Below are 12,649 nucleotides of genomic sequence, written 5' to 3' on the forward strand. Positions count from 1 at the left end.
CATTCAACTCTTACACATATGCAAATGTCAGAAGGTCTATCATTTGACAATGATATGGATGAGGTTAGATGCAACAATCTGATTGGCCAAAAAATTTCTGGTAATAGCAACCTTAATTCTTCCTTTTGTTCTAGTGAGTTGCAACTATGTGTAATTTATAGGAGCAGCTGATCATAGTAGGAGTCACAACAGCTCACAAGCTAAATAAGAATGAGATTGAGAAAGAACTAAATTCAGACCCAAAGGCCTTCTCTAACACTGAAACCTTTTGCCTACTCTTTATAATGGACAATCAAATTTTCATGTTGTGATTCTGAGAACTGCTTCCATAATTTAGTTAACAAAAGAAAGTTTGCCTTAGGAAACTATCAAAAATCTAACCAAACAAAAAACCCCAAAAACAGCCACATCTTGCAAGGTCCTTTTGATGCCATTCCTTTTGAAACCATCATCATATCCAACCTTTTAAATTGGGGCAGACTGCCCCAGAATCCTCCACTATGGAACAGAGAGAGTCAGGTCCAGACTGCAGATCTGTTCACTTAACCTCTGAATCACTCTTGGCAAAAGCCTCTCTCTCACTCTCTCTGCCTACTGTGTAAACAATTTACAGGGGCTATGCTCCCACCTTAGGCATCTCATGCTGCCAGCACTAGACAAAGAAGCTTGAGTTCCTTTGCTCAGCCTCTTTTCACTCTTCTTTTAAACATGTGCGTGAGCCACACATGTAATTTGGAAGAATTACATCACAAAAATATAGTACCAAACTGCACCACTATTCACAACATGCTAATTATCATATTGGCCTCAATAAAGAGCTTTATTGCATCAAATTATCTGTCATGGGAAGAGTAAATGTATCAAGAATTCCTATATTATTATGCAATTCAGTACTGTGTTGCATTTTTCAAAAAAAGGAAGTGTCTTTAGAGCACATTTGTGTTAATTCAAGTTCTGCAACAGGGTGCAACAGGGTTTTTTTGGGGGGGGAAGGGATTTGGTTTGTTTTTGTGGGTTTTTTTGATTTGGTTTTGGTTTATTGGGTTTGGTTTTTTGTTTTTTTTTTTTGGTTTTTGGGGTTTTTTTGTTTTGTTTTGTTTTGTTTTGTTTTGTTTTATTTTGTTTCTTAGATTGCTTCCACTGCCATAAATAGTTTAAAATCCCTTTGGGGGCCAGAGACTTATGCAGTAATTAGGGGCTTGCGTGTTACTATGTGAAAAACATAATACTGAAGCAGAAGCTTTAAGTCCAAAATACTGAGTCAAACCTTGTGTTAGTGTTATTTACTGTTTTCTGTATAAATGTTCCTGTTAAGAGCAAGACTGAATGTTCCTATGTAATTTGTATAATTTTTCTCAAAGCTATTCAAAAATTGTTTCTTCAAACGTATCAATTAACAGCAAGTTAACAGTCTCCCACTGATGCTATCACAGAAAATGTTCCAAAGATTTTATCCCAAGCAAAAGTTCATCCTTGGTAATGCAAAGTGGAAGATTGTATTTGCTGTGGCTGTGCTAGTGAAAGTGGAAGCTGTGACGCATAGAAGGAAGACTCATTTTTTATTTTTATTTATGTACACAAATTAAGATTCCCTACCCTTACTGGGAAAGTGTCATAGAATAGGGGGTAAGAGTCTTGAAACATGATGGTCTGTTTATGATGGTCTGTTCCAGAACTAAGGAAAGCAACACATCCTGCTGTTGATTCCATAGGGAAGCAGAACTGTGCAACAAAGAGCATCTGCTATCCCTGAGCAGCAGGCCAACTAGAGAGAGTCTTGTCATCATTTTCTTAAAATTAAACAAGAAAATGTCATTGATGCAAACTTTGTTTTGGTAAAATGCATAAGAAAGTGACAGTTTTGTGTGACCTTGGTCTAATCAAACCATGCATAGAAAAGTCATATTGCATAAGCTTTCACAAGTGTTTAACAAACACGTGAATACCAAAAATAATGAGGAATTGTCAAGCAAGCACAAGGCAGTATTTTACAAGACTAATGGTTTGAAAGCACAAGTGCAAACATAGACTGAACATTTGCAAAGTTTTATTCCTGGCAAGACCTTGAGCTTGCTTAGCATAAAAGTCTAAAAGGATCTTACAGTTCTCTGTTATTAATTAATGGGCATTAAAACAGGATTTTTCCTTCCAACATAGGTGGATATAGTGTACTTTAAAGAATTAATAGGTAAACCTCTCATATCCAATTCTAAATATTTATTCCTGACTTGTGACTCTGACGTAGGACACGCACTGACACATACGCATACTTTACCTTTTTGTCTCATTGCCTTATGAGAATTCTGCCCCTTCCCAATTTGAAAGCATGCTGTGATGTCTCAGTGGGTGCGTATTGTTTCTGAAGAATTCTATACTTACATGCTCATCTTCAGGAATACTAACTAGCTGAAATGTGCCCTGTAGATTAAAGCACAGCATGCAGATTGCTAACACCCTGGCAGAGGCTGTGGGGGACATCCTGGGATACTATTACATGGACTAAACCCTTGTCTAGGGTAGGATAAAAGTGCATTTTAAAGATATATGCCTGACAAATTGCAGCTTTGTCAACAATACCTAGTTAAATGCTAATGTCTAAGACAGCAGCTAAGGACCGTGAGATTTATGTTACCTTTTTTGTTACGTGAATGCTATCCTTTTGTGGGAAATTTAATTAAAACACTATTTGGGGAATTAGGGGACAGCTTTTCTTTGTTTCAATTCTTTGCTTATGATTATAGCTGTTCAACATTTCAAGTGATGCAGAACGAATGTTAATGGTAAGTTGCTGGAGTGTGATAATTGATTTCTCTATTAATAAAGGAGATTTAATGCTCCACAAAAAGCCTGCTTTAGCTCACCATCAGAAATTTTGCCTTAAGAGTCATCTACAAAGTACAGTTCTTCACCTTGAAGGCTGTTTATTCCTCTTACTAAGCATAGCTGCCTTTGCACAGCTGCTCATCATGTGTGGGATGAGATATTTGGGAACCGCTAAGTGCTTAACAATGACATTAACTTCCCTTGGAATTGTGTTCAGCACTTCACCTGTGGATGATTAGGGCACAAGGAGACCCACAGCAGGCTCATGAAGAAGAAAAGCAGGGGCAGGTGTGTCTCGGTGCGAATGTGGATGCAATACGGCTGCATGACGGGTTTTGCGCAGACAGAGCGCGGCAGGGCCTGCAGAGAGCAGCACACGGTGCCCTGGCCATGCTCACAGCCAAAACCAGCCCACAGCCACTGGTGTGCAACCCACAGAGACTCACAAACTTTCCTACCCTCTTCTAAGATCTTCATAAGAATGGATATCCCACATATATACAAGATTGCACATTTGGTGAAAACATAAAAGAGGTAACAAGCACCTACAGAAAAAGCACAGTCACAATCTCCAAAAGGAAGAGAAGGTTTGCTCCACCACATCTCAGTCTGCAGAACAGCAGACCTGCCCTTTCATAGGGTTATCTACTGCATCCTACCTTCACTGGACAAAACCATTTGTTTTCTGATTGACCCTTCATCACATTTTTCCTCTGCAGACTCAGCAATTGCATCTACAGCATACCTTTACTATGTCTTGTAGTAATGCATTAGAAATATAAAGAGCTGTGTTCATGTCTGCATGTCAAAAGGGCAAGTTAGTCAGTACTGAAGAGCTAATCTGGAGAAAACATTGTCCTTTTATTCAGCATAAGAAGATGCCACACTTCTTGCAGTACCAGGACTAAAAATATGCCAATAGAAAAATAGAAAAAAGGTTCCATGGCTTTCAATCAAAAAAAAGGGGGGGGGGCATAAACAATAGTAAGATAGTATTTGAAATTCGCATATTTTCATACTCCACCAAAACAACCTTCTTTGTTTAAATGTGTGCTTCCAAGATGTTATTGATGTGAGCCAAGCTTTCATTCTGAGAGACATTATCACTGCCCCAGATGCGCTGTGTGCACACACTCCAAGGCTGTTTGTTTAAATCACCTCCAGCTAACAAGAGGTGATATGAGACTAATCTGGGAAGTGTGTGAAAATTGCCTGAGGGCAATTATGAATGCTATTTAAGCAACAGTTTTTCCAGAATACACTGAAGGACTTCCATAAGGATGCCACAGACCTACTCCAGAGGCATATGTAGGATGCCAAAATGTTTTTAATATGTGTTACAATATGAAATATTTATTCCCTGCTTACTACTTGTGTGAGAATTATTAAATCTCATTTTAGAATTACTAATGACTCATGTCTAACAGACACAAAAACATTAAGAACCAAAGCTCCAGCTGCTGCAATTCAACACATTCTGAATAAATGGAGCCTCAAGTGCCATCTAGTGTAGGCCTGACTCTACAGTTCTGGCATGGGTTCACTCCTCTGATGTTACTTAACTCCTTAACAGGTCTAATAGAAGAGGTGCATTGCTGGTTTTGGTTTCTACAGACACGTAAAAATATTGTTAGCATTCCAAAAACCTTAATTATCCTCAAATTTGATTATCATTAAATAGAAATTTCAGAAAGATGTTGGTTTTAATTAGATGTTCAAATTGAGAAGAAAAAACATCCTTAATACCTATGTATGGTTTTTTTTTGTTGGTCAGGGAGTGGAGTTTATAGCGCAGGCAGGCACATTAATTTATTTCATTTGAACCCCAAAGATTAACACAAAACTGGAGAGTCTCATTTTTTGTGAGTATCTGTTCTAGGCACTCAAATATCCAGTATTCTAAGTGAAAGCAACAACCTCTTCTTCCCAGTAGCACTCATTTAGGTCTTTTTCTCTAACCATGAGGAATTTGTTATCTTTAAAATCTCTTTATAGTTTGTTAAATGTGTCTAAAATTGTTCCACACATTCAAAGACATAAAAAGGAAAGTTTAGCAGGCAGTACAATTTAAGAAAAAAAAAAAAAAAAAACAAAAAAAAACAAAGGAGTGCAAATAAGTCACTCAAATAATTTCCTTTAAGAAGACCACACAGATAAAATAATAAGAAGAAGAACAAAAGTCAGCTCTGATTGCACTGCATCAAAATTGCGGCCTGGAACTACAAATGAAACAAATTCAAATATTATCAGTGCCATTATACTGTACATAGTACCAGGAATTATTTTTTTTAAAAGAGTGGCAGCTTGCTAAACTTCTTTGAGAAAAGACTATTTGATATTTGGGTATTTTACTTATACCATCTGATATTCATAATCTTCTATCCATTGAGAGTACCTGGGTACTTTGAAATCACATTTTACCACTGATACATCTCAAGCTTATAACTTGCTTTCTCTTCTTTTTACAAATGATTGAACAACATATTGTAAATACATACATTACATTACAGATAATGTAAATTACATGCATATGGAGATGGATATGAATGATGAGAATATTTGCTGTTTGTTATTTAGTTTCAGCAGGTACAGACACATTTTTTCTTCAATAAAAAATTATTTTCCATAAAATTTGCTAGGCATAGAATACATTTCTCAATCAATTAATTGTTTTTCCAAATTAGAGAAGCAGACAGGGAATGAGAGCTGAACAGGAAACAAGGAAAATACTACCTGCTTAGTCTGCATACCAAATTCCAAGACAGCCTATCTTGCCATTTGCATGCATTCATGCCCTTATAAGAGGGAAGGCTCTATTTGACCTTTACCAGACACACAAGCAAGGCAGAAAGCCTACAAGGCAGAAGGAAACACAAGGATCTAACTGTTGATTTCAATAATCTTATTTCTGCAGACCTTCAAACTTACACAATGTTTTTGGATGATTTCTCCTATTTCTTATTACAAAACAAAAAGCAAATCAACAATTTAAAGTAGTAGCTTATCATTTAAAGTGCTCCCCAAAATAAAGTGGAAAGAATTACAGGAGAAATATCTCTTCAAATGGTATAAAAGTGTTTTGCTTCAACCCCCTGGTTCATCAGGCAGTATATGCAGATGCCAAACTCCAGCTCACTTCAGTAAGAGTTCACTAGGGATTTAATAAAAAGCTCTAACTCAACCAACTTTGTGGCTAAGTAGATTCTAATAAAATCAGTAGGATGCTGCTGAAGTTTCTAAAGAGAATTGAGACATATTCACAGGTAGAATGATTATACTACTATAGCATGCCTTCATTCTACCAGTAGTGTAGGACTGGATTCTGAAACAAAACTACAAATTCATGTCACATACAAAGTGAACTAAAACCATTTTTTGTCTACAAATGCTTTCAGCATGGGCATAACAAACATTCATAGCCCTATAATTTATGCTACTTAATAAACATACTATTTATTTCAAATGACAGAACAAAAAAAAAAATAGCTTAGCATATGCTCTGTGGTAAGCTTTAACAAATAGGGATTTTCTGCAGCAATCAGGTTGCATGCAACTTATAACTCTTCAACTGTCTAAAGCTGCCCTTATTACTTGCAGTAGAGACAGCTGGCAAATTAAAAATAATAGTCATTAAAAAAACAGTCATGGGGTGATATCATGCTTTGTTTTATTATAAAAATGAAAAAAAGGAAACAAGTTCATTTTACTTAAAGTTTTAATTTTGTTCCTGCAAACATGGTTATTCTAGTAAAAAGAAAATAAAGCACAGTAAAAGTTTTCCTTGTAATTTTACTGTGGCTTCTTTATTGCCATTTTCATGTCTGATTTGGAGAGCTAATAATTTGAAATCATCTAATCATTAACACTCCCCCTTTACGCAGTTCCTGAAGTGCTCTACCATCATGTCACATAAAACTCCCATTGTCCATTCCCCATGGAATGAGCAGCTATTGCTGCTCTGAAGTAGCTCATTGCTCATTTTCTATGCAAGTCAAGAAACTAATTTTCACCTTATTTAAGTGAAGTCATAAATTTCTGCCCTGGTCTATTTCTGTAACTGCAGGTGTCCAAATGCTATTTGGGTTTTGGTTTTTTATGTGGATGGTTAAAATTAATACTAATAGCTTAACTATCATCAATAAAAATTGTATGATATTTTTATATATGCAGATACATATCTATCTATATGTGCTTTTCACCAGCTAGAGATTAATGATGTTTTCTGAGCTACATAAGAGAGTACAATATGGTATTTTATTCTGTGCAGAACGTCTTTTCCTCTTAAAGCAGGCCCAAGAGTCCTGCTTGATTTCCCATCTCTGTTCACTCTGTTATTACAAAGACTTATGAATTGATCATTTCATCTTGAATCACTTGTACATACCATCTCTTATTACAGCAGCAGTGCATTTTTTATGCTTAAGGCTCATTACAATGTGCTGCTTGTCCTCACACCGTTCCTCTTCATTATGCTGTCTTGTATGCACACTGTTATTCACCAATATTAATATTCCACTCCAGAACTAGAAACTGATAGAATAAAAACGTCATCACTGGGACACATTGCCAACCAGAACAAGCAGATGTCCCTATGAAGAGTAGAGTTTATTTAAAAATAAAATCTATAATGGCTAAAGGGGAAATTAAAACAAAATAAACACAACCAAACAGACAGAAATTACACTGTAGTGAAAGAATATAAACACACTTCCAGCCAAAATCATTGCAGACACAACTTTTTCAGCTTCAGTGGAATTGCAACTAATAGCAACAGGGATAATTTCAAATATTGTCTATATTTCGACATTTAGTCTTTATTAAAATGTCAGAATTAAGAGGTCAGAACAAAAAAATTATAATCTATTTATTATCTGGGTAAATTCTACTGGTTGTCATTATTTCATTATTTAGCCTTCTTTACACTGCTTGGGGTTTTTTTTTTGGTTTTTGGGTTTTTTTTGCTGTTAAGTTCTGAGTGTTTTTAAGGGGGAGGGAGAGGCATTGTGTTTGGTTTTGGGTTTGGGGGTTTCTGTTTGGTTGGTTTATTTAATTGGCTTTTATGTGTGTGGTTAAAACTATCGCAGCTCAGAGTTTATTATGTTTGTGAGTGTCAAATTAAATTGGTTCTGAAAAAAAAAGGGATCTGAAAAATTCAATGCAAATATTCAAGATCATCCATATAATTCCATTTTTTACAGAAACACACAATAAGCTGATTTGGAAGGGACCCACAAGGATCATCAAATCCAACTCCTGGCCCCGTACAGGACACCCCAGGAGCCGCAGCACCAACCTGAGAACATTGTCCAAATGGTTTTTGGACTCTGGCTGGTGCTGTGACCACTCCCTTGGGAAGCCTGTTCTGATGTCTGACTGCCCTCTGGGTGAACAATATCCAACCCAACCTTACCATGGCACAACTTCAGGCTATTCCCTCAGTTCCTGTCACTGTCACTACAGAGAAGAGATCAGTGTCTGCCCCTCCTTCTCCCCTCCGGAGGAATTTTATTTTTGCCTTACAAGGTCATTGCATTCATATCTTCTGGAGACTGCCTAGACCATGCTGTGCTTTTTTGTCTTAAAATAAATGTCCTCTTGAAGCTGTAGCTATGTGTTCCCTTTTCTATAGGGAGCCACCCAGGAAATTGCAGTCTGATGATGGAAAGGACAGGACAAGCGACATTTTCAACATCATGGTCAGCTTAAACCAAACCTTACACTGAAAATCCACTAAAAGGCTGTTTCTGAGTTTCTAAAAGTAGAGATAATGACTAAAAATGACATTTAAATTTAGAAAGCAGAGAGATTATGGTTTCACTGTCAACATACACAAATCTATTGGGACACAGAAAGAGGCATGGCGAAAACACATTTAGAGATACTTTTAAGGATGTGTATCTGAATCAAGACATTTAATATATAATTTTGATAGTTTAAGTTAAAACTTAAGTCTAATTCATCAGATAGTTCATTAAATATAGGCTTTGAATCAAGATTATATACTGAACAAAATATTTATTGGCCAGGTACATTAAAAATAAATACACTAGATGCTGTTTTTTTTCTAGCCATTGGTTGATGACTTGTTGTGTCTCATTACTATGTATTCTACTGTTAATGTGGTTTTACTCATTTTGTGCAGTAGTTGCAGCTCAAAATTCCCTGAGGATACCTGTCAAGAAATACCGCTTAGCTTTCACTCAGCTGAATATTTGCATAAGTGAAGAGAGACCATGGTGGTTTGCCTTTAAAGTTAGATTAATGTGAATTGGAGGAGGGGAAGGGACATGGGGGTTTTAATGCTTACATTGCATAACTAGCTATGCTATATCCTGTTTCACACTGCATTAACCTTAAAATGGTGATTTCAGATGACTAAATTGGTGGAGTGTTTAAATTTTTTTCCTTAATTTCCAAAGTTGCCTTTCATAGTTCTTCCGCAGTGCTCATCCTTGGTCAGACCTCATGCCACATCCAGAAGATTTCCTGCCAGCTTTCAGCAGGAGATGTACATTCACCTACACACAGTACTAAATTTATTTTGCATTTAATTAAATATCCTTATGAAAGAAGACAGAATCTTTTAAGGGTGCTGTGAAATACTGCAGAAACATTTTGTGTTTTAGTTCAGCATATCCATAAGCTTCTACTTAAGCACATGTACACTTCACTGCAAGATAAATGTAAAAGCACAGGTTTAAGTAAACATCTAATTAGTAATTTATCAAAACTATGAATGCTCATATTTTTATTTTTCTTCTTATCATCAACAGTGTTAAACATGCTAACAATAAGCATTATTTTTTATGTTAATTAGGCTAGTACTGGAACTCATGTTTCCTCTCCTTCCCCTTTTCCCCAGCATCAGGGCCTCACAGTGGGACCAATTTCACCAAATTCGTGCCTTATTCATAAATTTCTTTTGTAATCAACACAAGGTAAAACAGATCTCTACATCATAATTCATCTGATGTGTTGAAGCTGAAGAATCTTACTCATTTTAGGAGGTCTTGCACCCTCTGTACATTTAAGGTCACATTTGGGCCTTTTGATTCTCACTACCCTATGTTTGCACAGCATACTTCCAAGTTCAGTTAAAATGGGGATATTTCAGTAGCTTGACTGAATATGAGTTATGATTATGGACCCCTAATGCAAATTAATTATAGTCCTCGAATCTACCAAACTGATGTAAAAACTAATTCCTCTTTAATTACCAATCCTCAGAAAAATCACTTTGTGCCTAGAATATCTTTGTAGGGTGGAATTTCTACAGAATAAAAGCATAAATGTCAAGTATGTAGGCATAAGAAATTTTGACTGTTAGATTTAAATATAACTTTGAGTAGTGAGAGGAGCATTAATCAATAAAGTTTAGTGACCCAACTTCCATATTTAAAGCTCAGTTTGCATTTTTCAGGGTAGTCCAAGAGGGTACAAAACAATGTGTTCATCAAGGTGAAGTCTTTGCAAATGGTCATTGGACCTGTTCTGAGGAAAAGGGGTCAGTTTTTTACTCTCTATATTGGCATGATATCATAATCCTACCAGTGTTTATTACGATTTGTTTCTTAATTCAATACCTGCTTTCCTCACAGAACTTATTATCACATACAGACAAGTCAGATTTTTTGAATAGGAAAATTTACATGCCATTGTTCATGGGCGTGTAAATAAAGTTAAGTTTCTAGTAGGATCAGGGTAAGTAAGTAAAGAACAAAGTCACAAAGAGGAGTGAGAGCAAATGTCCTTAGTTAAACAGCCTGCATTTTGTTAGTTGTGTGCACTCTAGTGACTTTTTCCATTGAGCCAGTTCACTAGCTATTGCAGCTACAGAAATTGCAGCAATTTTTTTTTTTATTTCTGGAGGAGAATGGTGAGAATTTTGGCCTTAGCTTCCTTGAAATGTGAGAGGAATATGTAAAACCTGAGTCTTTCACAAATAGAAAGAACTTAAAAAAGACATAAATGTCATTATCAAATAACCAAATGCATCTTATCTGAAGGTCAATCACATCTTTACTATGTACTCTAATGCAGGCAGGAAATGTTAATAAAAGACTATGAATATTAGCAATGGCACAAGGGAGGGCAGCAGTTCTAAAATAGATGTAAAATAGCATGCAGATATTAATGCCTGTCCATGGTGTCAGAAGAACACTATGTTGCTTACTTTAAATACATAAATTTCACTTTAAAAAGCTGCCAAATTTACTCATTAAATCAGTGATAAACTGCTTTGCAAACATATGATCAATTCTGCAAACATTTGCTTTGATCATAATGAAAATCACAAAACTCCAGGGGATCTACCTACATTTTCCTAGGAAACATCATATTATGCCTCCTGAGCTCTGAAGAAATGTTGCTTCCCTCTCATCCGCCAAGAGAAGGAGTTCAGGGAGGTGAGAAAGAGACTAAGAGAGCAGCTCCAGCAGCACACACAGGCTGCTCTGCCCCGTCATCCTTATCTGCTCTCATGCAGAAGAGGAGTCAGGTTGGCCTTTTTATCAAGCCCAGTGGCCTGGTACTGAGAAACAACACAGGGCCACAGACAGGGCAGGCTGAAGTGGTTTTCCAGAAGTGCCCATTAGAGAACAGGCTGACATTTTTTGGAGATTATGAGAAATGCATGAATTGTGAACAGTAAAAGTCAACCGAGTCATTATAGAGGAGCTTCTACATTGTCTCAGGAGAGATAAGCAAGAAAGTCTTTGCTTTTATTGTCCCTTCACCTCCAGAGTAGTGGTCTTCTAAGCAGGCATGCCAGACACAAATTAAACATTTATTTAACTGGGGAAGAAAAGCAAAACAAAACAAACAAATAAACCCCACCCTCCTTCAAAGATTCTCATCCAACTTTATGAGAAGTTCTGGTAAATTGTATAAACATATAGTTTGGAAATTTTAGTTCATTTATGAAGGTAACAGATTGTGAATTTTAAGCGGATCATATATCACCCCAAAATCATTCTAGGAAAATCGCATCTTCATTCAGTTTAGGAGTTGCTCCCAAAGTAATTTCTGAGTTTAAAATTCTGTATGGAAAATAAGATGCAATCTTTTAGGAGAAAATTTTAACTTTAACATCCATTATAACTTTGCTGGGGAAATATTAGGAGCACTGTGACAATTAAACTAAATTTGTATTCATTTTTTTAACTATGAACAGACTAAAAAATCTTGATAAGTGAATACTAAGATACACAATAGAGACTTTTTTTTCAAAAAATACATTAAATTTACTATAATATTCTCTCACATAGAACAATAGTATTTAAAATATCATTACAGGGTCAACTGCAAAGGGCCACCAAGGATAAGCTGCATGCTAACCTAACCTTAACTCTGCCATTTAGGCAAATTGTTTGTGTTATTAAGTAATAGATTTTAAATGTTACTTGTGACCTAATGCCATTCTCAAAAGTCACTTCATTAGGAAGCATAAGATTAATAAGAAACTAATGATGTGTGGATTTGTAACTCAGTTATTAAGCTGTATTGCTCAGGGGTTTTAACTACATCATTGTCAGCCAACAAAGTAGTTTAAATTCAAGTTGAACTTCAACTGGATGGTGAAGTTATTTACACACTTTTTTTTTATTGGCTGCAGCTTTCATTCCATATAAAATCATTGATAAAATGATTTTATGTGGGACACATTCTTCCCCAAGCCATGGCAAATCCAGTAAACTTCAGAGCTAAACTTGATTTAGTGGCAAAACTTATTGTCCAACAGTTGGTACAAACTCAGTTAAAATTTAATTGAAGGAAATATGTCACAGAAGGTACAAAATGTCACAAAAACAAAATGTCAACTCACATG

The sequence above is a fragment of the Ammospiza nelsoni genome, chromosome 3 (assembly GCF_027579445.1).
Source record: "Ammospiza nelsoni isolate bAmmNel1 chromosome 3, bAmmNel1.pri, whole genome shotgun sequence".
In the NCBI taxonomy this organism is placed as follows: domain Eukaryota; kingdom Metazoa; phylum Chordata; class Aves; order Passeriformes; family Passerellidae; genus Ammospiza; species Ammospiza nelsoni.